Raw genomic sequence first — 11787 nt, forward strand, 5'->3', positions numbered from 1 at the left:
ATCACATGACTCATAGTGCTTTTAATGCTGTGTAGCACAAAGCAGTTCCATGAATTCTATAGTGGGAAACGAGTCCTCGAAACCATTATACCCGAGGCTTTTCCCATAACGCTGAAGGTACCAAAGAGCTGATGTCACGGCAGGTGCAAACACCTCAACTGCTCTGTACAATATGCAAAAGTGATTTTTTTTAAATATCATTTGTCCTGCAAATTATAAAATGAGGAGGTTTTGCTGTGACTGTGTGTTGAACACATCAAAGGGTAAAACTTGCACATTTTGAATTATTAGAGTATTGGTGCTAATGGTAGTAAAACTGTAGATTACGTATGATGTTTTCTGCCCAGGCAGCACAGCGCGACGACCCAACGTCGGTGCGCCGGCTGCGACCAACCCGACAGGGTCGGCTCCCAACCATGGTCCGGCATAGGGTTTGCAACACGGGGATGTTAACGGTCCGTTATCGGCAGCCTGTATCGTACACCAACGATTTCCCGAGGTGCAGCCAATGCACACTTCGGGTACCTCCTACCCCCCAAACAAGAGTTAATTTGCGCGATTTTTAAAAACAAAATCAATATGCCATTGTAGAAAACCCGTTATTGCATCATAGTCACAATACACATGGGTTCTTTAATGCATCACTTCACCAGCAATGAAAAAAATGAGTGTTACATTGAAAGTATATAACCACCAGTCCCGCATGTGTACTATTTACTTCACAAATATTTACTTAACACAGGTTATATGGAACAGAGATAGAAGTTGGAACTCGTTGCCAGTTAACTGTTGAAAGATGAAAGTCACTGAAAAGGTTAGCCATAATTGTAGGCCGGTTCCACGTTAGCTGGACTTAGTCCCATGGACCTCCTGAATTTTCATGATTGTTTATATATGTTTAGACGCTCATCGCAGATGATGATCAACATTGGTAAAATTAATCATTCGAATACTTTCCGTGCAAAAAAATGAGAAATCCAGCCCTGAATTCGATTCTTGCAATTTTGCCGTGTTTGCACGTGTATACATCCTGAGTTTTAAAAGATATCGTTGTGCAGTTTTTTTTTTTTTTGTGTGCTTTAGTATACCTACCTGCCAGCACTCCGAGCGCAAATTTAGGCGCACAGGTGCAACACTGTATCGTATAAAAAGCGGCGAACATGCTCTGGCGCGCAGTTTTGTTCAAACTTCGACGCTTCTTGCATGCTCTGGCTGTAGATATCTCCAACACGTTCGTACGCAGTGGGGCCGCGTTTTAACGCGCTAATCAGCAGTATACGCCTTTGGAGAAGAAGTTTTTATGTTAGATGAAAGGCCTAACATCGGGCCATATCCTGGCAAAATATATACGAAATCAAGTGGGACCTTTTTGAGAAATACACGCGCATAATCCATGTTTATTTCGAAATATGCCTAAACATTTGCCTATTTCAGCACATGCCGCTAGGAAGTATATGCAGGATAGATATATCAGATGAAAGAGCATTAAAAGCTGAGTGAGCTGGTATACCAAGTATTGCGATCAGGGACACCTATAGTCAGAGATATCAGGCGTCGAAATTGGGACAAAAGTGCGCGAGAGGGCATGTTCGCCATTTTTTTATAGCACACAGCACTGCACCTGCGCGCTAAAATTTGCTCTCTGACAGCTGGCCTGTAGGCATAATAAAGCAGCATCAAAAAATTGCACAACAATATCTCTTAACACTCGCTAGCAAACACGGCAAAACTGAAACATCCGAATTCAGGGCCGGATTTTCTCGATTTTTTGGCACGAAAGCAATTCGGCAAAAATGATTCATTTTACAGCTGTTGATCATAATATGCGATGAGCTTACAAATATAAAAAATACTGAAGACCCAGGAGGTCGATGGGACCTCCCTGCCTGAACTGACGTGAAACCGGCCCGTAACTAAATTTCAAACGCAGTTACACGTAATAAAACGTAATGAAAATTGACGTGAAGTTCCTAAGCTACTTTAAAATGTAACAGGTTACCTTCAAGTTATTTTCTACTCAATATATATACTTTTCAGCTCTTTCAGACCTTGTGTCACAATGGGCGATTCAAGACGTTTCAAAATAGTCTTGATATACAAAAATGATATCAGTTTCTGCTACGACAAAAGAAGCCTACATTTATAGGCTTCTTTAGGGAGGGATTTGATGATTTTGATCTCGTAATAACGCAACAACAACAACTTTTTTTTTTACTTTGGAGAGTGGGGAGTTTCATCGCCACAGGCGATACTCTACCCCATTACTGGTGGGAGTGTGGGGAATAAAATAACGAGCCCCTTCACAATAACGATCGAAGTCCGATGGTGTCCAGAAATGTCCGAAGAGCTTTGAGCGCTGAGCGTTGCTGGGCTGGATTGGGCGAGGGACCAAGCAATTAATTTCGATAGGGAGAAGGGGCGAGAGTCCACTGACGAAGAGACTCGGAGACTGTGGTTCGGAAACAGTAATAAGGCACATGAAAAAGGAGCACAAAGGAAGTTTATGCTCTATGAGCTGTCCCCTACACACGTATCGTAGAAACGTGTCAAGTTTTAACCCTGCTACTCAACGCTCTCTATCATTATCAATACACTGCTTATCGTTAAGATGCGCGATACCTGAGCTTGCTGAAACATAATTTTTAACATTCACCGTGTAAAAACGGGAGTTAGTCGCGCTTTCATCTCAAGTCTTTCTTTCTTTCAAGTCTCTCGAGTCTTTCTTTCAAGTCAATCTTTCATCTCAAGTCATGGGGGGAGGACTCAGCCTGCGATGTTTGTAGACCGGAATCGAACAAAAGGAACTTTGAACTTTCTTCAAGTGACTTTGACAAACTTAACCTCCCACCCCCAAAACTAAAGAAAAAGGGAAAGGAAAGAGCTCCTCAAGAAGTTAGTGGAACTCAAAAGCAAAGAGCTATGCAAAAAGTTACTGAAAATAGCTAAGCCGAGTAGCCTACTTACAGTATCGAGTTACTGGTAACGAGATACGCACAACAACATGGAACACGTGAACAACTTGAGAATCCGTACTACATGTGTCATGATCGTTCTATACCTTCTTTAGGAAAATAGAAGAAATATTTGCGCAACTTTGCTAATACGAGGGCAACATACACACAATTTGGGAGCCACAATCTAAGAGAAAAGGTGGTAACTTCCTTAGTTACCTCCTAAGTCAACATAGCGTCTGATAAGGGGTGTAAAAAGGTGGTAAAAGAAATTATCATCCATCCAAATTACAACAAAAAGGTGTAACCCTATTCGCGACTCCAGCAGCCGCCGGCTCTAAAGCGAAACGCACCGCCTCGAAAATATTGTCGCCACCGGCGTGCCAGCTCGGAAGATCTCTCATTGGCTGCGCATTATATGTATAAATATTTGGATGGTCATTGGTCTAAAAAACTGGCGTCAGTTTCCTTCGCGCTGATTGGGCGAGAGTCATTTGACTGAGGAGCGAGCATCCGAACTCGCGAACCGCCTCAACGGAAGCAGTCGAACGGAGGAGAAAGAAGAACGAGGCCAAAACTTTTGGCCGACCACTCTCATCTCATACAAAGAAAGAAAAAAGACATCGGCGTCTGTCCGGCCACGCGTGTTCTCTTGGACTGCAACCGTTGTGCACGCAAACTCTACGGGGTAGTTTGAGGGTTTTGAATGCTTTAGATTTAGATTGTTGTGGCGAACTGCTAATGTGAGAACGGAATGGCACATCCACCTCCATCATCCATCACAACAGCGGGAAGACGAACATGACATGGAACCCCTGCACTTCCAAAGGACGCAGAAATCGTCAGAGAGGAAGTCTGCACTCTTTCCGACGTACTGCAGGTGAACGGTATGACAAGTTTGATTAGCTTTTTGTGACTGAAGGAAGTAATGCAGGTTTATCACGTTAAGTGTATTACGTACAACATTTACGAGTCACTCGGTATGTTAGCGGCGTTTCATTGTGCAGTGCATTGCCGTAACTTGTACGTTTCTGATATGCCGTTAATCAAATTATGTGTGGTTATGCTAGTTGCCCCTCATGCGCGTCGCAGCGGTTCATTTACGATCTACGAATAGATCTACTAGATACGATATGATCTACGAACATTCGTGACAAATGCCTCGGTGTTCAAATACGAAATCAAGATAGATTGCCATGTTATAGCAGTGATTTTCGTGCAGAGTTACGGATCATCAATATATTTTTTGTTTTGTTTTAGTTCTCCCGCAGCCATCGGCAACAACGACGCGCATAGCTCAGCATTGGCTTTTGAACGGCCCTTGGATGTCGAAGCACCTAAAGCTCCAGTGAAGCCTGCTACAAGACGTAAAAAGATATGTACTGTAGCTTTTTCGCGGCAGTTCCCGAGGACAAATAAAGTTGATTTGTCATTCACCATCGCTTTTTGATTGTCTGCTTCGGGACAGCATGATTGTTGCTCTACAGCAAGACAGCAAGCGCCGAAGACAAACGGACGGGGCAGGGGGACTAGAGGAGAGACGAAAAACCCGAGCACAGAAGGGGAAGGAGGTTGGGAAAGAAGGTCGGTCTGCGCATGCGCACTGGGCCTGAGCTTTTTTCCCGCGCAGCAGCTCGGGGACGCTGTGAGTGGCTCTTCGAGATCACGTGGTTTGGGCGCCCGCCATTATCCCTGGACCATTACGTAAACGGCAGCTTGCGGCGGATGACTCCAGTGAACTATAGGTGGCGCCCCGAAATTCCAAGACGGCGGACGAGTGCAGGTCTCCGGAGCCAAGCGAGCGTAGGGACTGCAGTGTCGACCGAAGTATGTTCATCTGTTTCAGTTTTTCATATGCATAAATTGACGTGCTTCATGACAAAGGAATTAATTTTGTCTTCTAGTTATCTCATACTGTGCCAGTTCAACTCAGAGAAGTAGGAAAAAAGTTTCCGTCGTCGGAGTCTGTTTACAAACGAGAGTCGAACGAACGAAGGAGGCATTTTAGAATCTAAGAAGCCAAAGCAGGGATTAGTTTCTTAAGAAGCGTGACTTAGCAGGTATTTTGAAATGTGGATTAGTAGTCCGCAAGATAATGCCATTTTTTAGTTTCTCCTCCGATAGTCCCATAGTATGTGAGTGCTGCAAATGAACAACAGCTCGGTTCGAAGTGTAGTATCTCTAGGAATTAGATAGTTCTTTTACGAACTTTGATGCTCAAGTAATCGTAAAAAATTGTGATGAACAAGTTAACGTACACATGGGCATTTGCAAGAACTCAAGAGATCGCGTCTTTGTTTGGTTTAGTGATGACAAAACGTGCTCATATGACGTGACGTTTGCATAACTCTGGCTGCATGTCAAATGCATGCGTGAACGATGCATATTTTGAAGTCCCGTGGCACACACGCGTATTCGCGACTCCAGCAAAGCCGTAGCCACCTAGCGGTGGAAGTGGTACCCTCGAGTCCAGGTTCGGCGTGCGCCACCTATAGTTCGCTGGAGTCGCGAATATCTGACACTTTGTCTTCACTTAACACCATACATGTGCAATTATTTAACGTGCCATATGTTGCGCGGCGAAAATCTGAGCGCTGCAAACATGCTCTGGCACAGTGAAGTATTCTTTTTCTGCACTTGGTATTCACGTACAACTTGGTTGATACTTTTTTCTTTGCGTGTCATTCGTTGATACGTGTGAGACACCAGACAGAAGCGTTCTCTCGCAGAGAACACCCATAGTGGATGCTTGTCTACGCCGCATTAGTACGGTGACATTGTTTACATTGCATGAGGTTTGAAAATGCATACATGTCAGCAAGACAAAGACATGCCGGTTCCTTGTTCTGTATTCCGATGATTAATATTATGATGAAACCGAAGCGACACAGTCGATCACGAAAGCGTGCGATGGGTCAACACATATGAGAATTTCGTTCTTCTTGATTAGGAAATGATGAAAAGAAAGCGTGGCGTATTTCCAACATGCTGAGAAGAAATTCGGGCTGTAACATTCCTGTTTTCGATTTCGATACATTCTTTGTTGCCGGCTTTCTGTCCATAAGCAGGAGAAACGTGTTCCGCTGTACTGCTTCCCTGCCCTGACGCGATCTCGAACCTGCAGTCGCAGCTTTTCGAAATCTCCGCAAGGTGGCTACGGCTTCGCTGGAGTTGCGAATTATTCGTGGCAGAGAGTGAGGTAGGGGTTAGAACTTTGCAACCTTTTAGGCGCAACTTATGCGACAGCTATTACCTCCTAAAAGGTCTAATTGCTCCACCCTTTTTTCTGAGAGTGCAGTATGGCACATGTAGTGTAACTCGTACCCTTGTCTTTAGGATACTGTGAGAAATATTAATGTATCAAGAAGATGGCCTTTTCTTATACATTGGCTTTCTTGCTACGAAGGCCTCTTATTGTGGACACCTGAAGTCCTTTTAAAAGAAAAATAACACAGCGTACCAGATTGTATTCCTTTCAAGCGAGCATCACAGCGCGATAGGTTCATAGTGTTGTAACCGAAGTGCGGGGTGGATTCTGAAAGTGGACTGGACTGGCAAGCAACACTGGACACATCGCTCAGAGATATCCATACAGAGCGGATGCCTACTTTGGGGCACGAGAGTAATCATCCCTCAGAGTCTTCGACGGGAGATTCTCACGACTCTACATTCAGGACACGCTAGTATCGTCCGTACAAAGACACTAGCAAGAAGCTTTGTATGGTGGCCTGGTATTGACGCAGATATTGAGGCCACGGTGGGTCGATGTACAATATGTCTGATGACACGAAACATGCCACCAAAGGACGTGACCCATCCGTGGTACCACCACAAAAGCCATGGACAATACAATATGTCAGAATATACAATATGTCAGACCCGAAGCGCGAAGGAAATTATCTTTCTAATCGAAGCCGCCGTAGAAGTGCCCTTCAATGCTCTCTAAAGAAGCCACACCTTTGGCACTCTGGACAATACTGGACTGGCAAGCAACACTGGACACATCGCTCAGAGATATCCATACAGAGTCTTCGACGGGAGATTCTCACGACTCTACATTCAGGACACGCTGGTATCGTCCGTACAAAGACACTAGCAAGAAGCTTTGTATGGTGGCCTGGTATTGACGCGGATATTGAGGCCATGGTGGGTCGATGTACAATATGTCAGATGACACGAAACATGCCACCAAAGGACGTGACCCATCCGTGGATACCACCACAAAAGCCATGGACAATACAATATGTCAGAATATACAATATGTCAGACCCGAAGCGCGAAGGAAATTATCTTCCTAATCGAAGCCGCCGTAGAAGTGCCCTTCAATGCTCTCCAAAGAAGCCACACCTTTGGCACTCTGGACAATACTGGACTGGCAAGCAACACTGGACACATCGCTCAGAGATATCCATACAGAGTCTTCGACGGGAGATTCTCACGACTCTACATTCAGGACACGCTGGTATCGTCCGTACAAAGACACTAGCAAGAAGCTTTGTATGGTGGCCTGGTATTGACGCAGATATTGAGGCCATGGTGGGTCGATGTACAATATGTCAGATGACACGAAACATGCCACCAAAGGACGTGACCCATCCGTGGATACCACCACAAAAGCCATGGACAATACAATATGTCAGAATATACAATATGTCAGACCCGAAGCGCGAAGGAAATTATCTTCCTAATCGAAGCCGCCGTAGAAGTGCCCTTCAATGCTCTCCAAAGAAGCCACACCTTTGGCACTCTGGACAATACTGGACTGGCAAGCAACACTGGACACATCGCTCAGAGATATCCATACAGAGTCTTCGACGGGAGATTCTCACGACTCTACATTCAGGACACGCTGGTATCGTCCGTACAAAGACACTAGCAAGAAGCTTTGTATGGTGGCCTGGTATTGACGCGGATATTGAGGCCATGGTGGGTCGATGTACAATATGTCAGATGACACGAAACATGCCACCAAAGGACGTGACCCATCCGTGGATACCACCACAAAAGCCATGGACAATACAATATGTCAGAATATACAATATGTCAGACCCGAAGCGCGAAGGAAATTATCTTCCTAATCGAAGCCGCCGTAGAAGTGCCCTTCAATGCTCTCCAAAGAAGCCACACCTTTGGCACTCTGGACAATACTGGACTGGCAAGCAACACTGGACACATCGCTCAGAGATATCCATACAGAGTCTTCGACGGGAGATTCTCACGACTCTACATTCAGGACACGCTGGTATCGTCCGTACAAAGACACTAGCAAGAAGCTTTGTATGGTGGCCTGGTATTGACGCAGATATTGAGGCCATGGTGGGTCGATGTACAATATGTCAGATGACACGAAACATGCCACCAAAGGACGTGACCCATCCGTGGATACCACCACAAAAGCCATGGACAATACAATATGTCAGAATATACAATATGTCAGACCCGAAGCGCGAAGGAAATTATCTTCCTAATCGAAGCCGCCGTAGAAGTGCCCTTCAATGCTCTCCAAAGAAGCCACACCTTTGGCACTCTGGACAATACTGGACTGGCAAGCAACACTGGACACATCGCTCAGAGATATCCATACAGAGTCTTCGACGGGAGATTCTCACGACTCTACATTCAGGACACGCTGGTATCGTCCGTACAAAGACACTAGCAAGAAGCTTTGTATGGTGGCCTGGTATTGACGCAGATATTGAGGCCATGGTGGGCCAATGTACAATATGTCAGATGACACGAAACATGCCACCAAAGGACGTGACCCAAAGCAATACTGGACACATCGCTCAGAGATATCCATACAGAGCGGATGCATACTTTGGGGCACGAGAGTAATCATCCCTCAGAGTCTTCGACGGGAGATTCTCACGACTCTACATTCAGGACACGCTGGTATCGTCCGTACAAAGACACTAGCAAGAAGCTTTGTATGGTGGCCTGGTATTGACGCAGATATTGAGGCCTTGGTGGGCCGATGTACAATATGTCAGATGACACGAAACATGCCACCAAAGGACGTGACCCATACGTGGATACCACCAAAAAAGCCATGGGCAAGACTTCACATAGACTATGCGGGACCCTTCCAGGGCCAGACCCTCCTTGTCCAGGTGGACGCTTTTTCAAGATGGCCGGAGGTGGTACGAGTCACATCCATGAGCAATATGTCAGACCCAATATATCAGATCTTTCTTTTTCTTAATAAACATATCCCCCCCCCCCTAATATATCAGATCTATGTTCTAAGATCTATGTTCTTAACTATTTGTGTTGTTCGTCCTTTTATTTCTCCCAGCACTGTTTCTTAGCGATATTAAGTGTCATTTTATTCGAACCTCACGAAGTTTTGACGTTCTGTCCAAGAAGAGTGCTTGACAAGTGACCGGGTCACATCGCCTTATATTCTAGTGACTCGTATGCCTCTTGGCCGTCTCTTAGCGGTGAATGGCCCATCGCAGCATTATCACATGTATATGTATTCGTGGCAACAAGTCTATTTTGATGACGCCGTCTCATCATCAGTCATCTGGCATCTGGCCTATCACTGCATGGCAAATCTAGGCCCCAAGGCCACACGAGGCGTTTTGGAAATATTTAACTCTAATGGACTTCCATTATTCCACCACAGTGGAATGAGGCAACAGTCATCCCCATCCTCAAGCCACTGAAGCAGCAAGGCCTGAGAGAATCATATCACGCCTTATGCCTCAGCAGTTGTTTACGAAAAACTATGGAGCGTATCATTAATAACCGACTCAAATGTAACATTGGAGGAAACAAATGCTTAAAACAACAACTAGCTGGATTTAGTCGAGGGCGGTGCACAATGGGTTGCGTGACAGTCTGAGTCACATACGTTCAACCAGCAAAAGCCATTCAGCGTTTTGTAATACCCGTTTTATATAAGTAGGAGGGCGTTCGACACAGCCAGCCACGGGCACATACTCGCAGCCCTTGTGGAGCTGGGAGTCTATGGCAAAGCCATCCGATGGATTGAGGGCTACCTCACCGGGAGAACAATCTTGATAAGAACTAGGAATGGGCATAAATACATTTTTGAGTATTTGAAATACAAAATACTTCGTTGAAAGGGGTACTTAAATACTCTTCATAAATACTTTTCAACATGAGTATTTGAATACGGAATACAAATACAGTATTGAAATACTGTAACTACTACCATAAATACTGTGAACAAAATGCGAGCGAAGATAGATTGAGGTCAGGGTTACACTGAGAAAAGTACACCACACCACAAGATACACACGTTCTTGAATACCGACCAAATAGCTAAACTTAGTTTTCAGCATGACATGACAAGATCCGCTAGAAAAATCTTTACCACCATCACTGGCCCTGAGGCAGAGATCTGGTGGTGGGCACTTCGGTGATACCTTCATCAAGGCATTGATTCTTTAAGCACGCTCTGGTTGTGGTCCAGCATGACATTCTGAATGAAAGATCAGGATAGCTTTCATTCACTCACAACTTCAAACAAATTGACATATCATGCGTCGATGACATTACGCAAACGGATTGAAGCGGAATAATTTATTCCCTTCGGAGGTTCCTTCTTTTCTTTTCTTTTTATTTAGAATGACTACAAAAACGAACCTTGAGCTGAAAAAATGGCTAGGAAGCAAGCGAGCTGGTGAAGATGATGCATAATGTTAAAAAACCCCGAGACTAGGGAACACGTGTTTGTGTCTGTCCCTTCGTGTTCCCTAGTCTCGGAGTTTTTTACATTATGCTTGAGCTGAAGTCCTCCAGCATTCCAGTTTTGTACGCACGCAGGCGATGGAAAGCACAGCTGCAGCACGCAGTCGTCCTGGGAAATGGTTATATTTCGTTTGATGTCACATACACAATACATACGATTCCACACTTTACTGAACCATATTTTCACCAAAACGGAGTCCATTATCCTAAAAGCAAAGCATAAACCACAATGAAACACTGAAATCGAAACTATGCGATGCTGCGCAGCTAAGTTTCGAGAGAAGCCTTCTAGAACGGTGTATCACTCATGTTGAAAAGCATCTATGAGTAACGTTTATCCCCGGCGTCGGGAACTTGGCGCCCCCATCGCCCGGCAGCAGCCGCAGTAGCCCCCTCCTGCACTCACGGTTGGGTCGCCGCAGGAGGGAGACCCCCACGTATAGCTGTGTGTGGCTTTCCCGTGTCTGGGGAAAGGGGGATCCTGGCAGTTGAGTGGACTCGGAGGTTGGTTTGGACCCTTCGGGGCCCCTCTGGGAAAACAACACACTGCTTTGGCCCCTGCTTCCCATAGACGGGTGGTCCTGGAAGGCCCGGCCAGGACTATTCAGCTAGTCGCCATCTCACTTTTCATTGCTTTCTCTTTATCTTCTCCCCTCCTTGCTCCCCTCCTTTTTCCACCTTCTTTGGCGGCAAGGGTCAACCTTGGGCAGTTCTTTTCACTCTCCAGAAAGCTGCACTTGGGTATCATGCAGAGGTACCTGTTACTGCATGGTATGCAGTCCCTTGGTTGGGCTCCGTGGTGGGTGGCAGGACTTCTGCACCGAATGTCATTAGTTTTCTTATGGACAAAATCGACCCAAAAAAACCCGATCGGCGCCCGAAGAGGAGCCGCACCGAAGAACAAATGTTGAATTTCCTCGATCTAAGTCGTCCGGAACCTTGGTTTGCCAAGTTCCTGATACTTCACTCAGATGACGAAGCTAAACAACTATCCAAAGCATCTCCTTTTCTTGTTGCTAGGACACTTGAAAACGTAATAGGAAAGTCCTTTCAGGCCAAGAAACTCAGCTCAGGAGACATTCAGGTGGAGATCAACAACAAAGAACAAAGTATAGCA

The sequence above is a fragment of the Ornithodoros turicata genome, unplaced genomic scaffold, assembly GCF_037126465.1.
Source record: "Ornithodoros turicata isolate Travis unplaced genomic scaffold, ASM3712646v1 Chromosome137, whole genome shotgun sequence".
NCBI lineage: Eukaryota > Metazoa > Arthropoda > Arachnida > Ixodida > Argasidae > Ornithodoros > Ornithodoros turicata.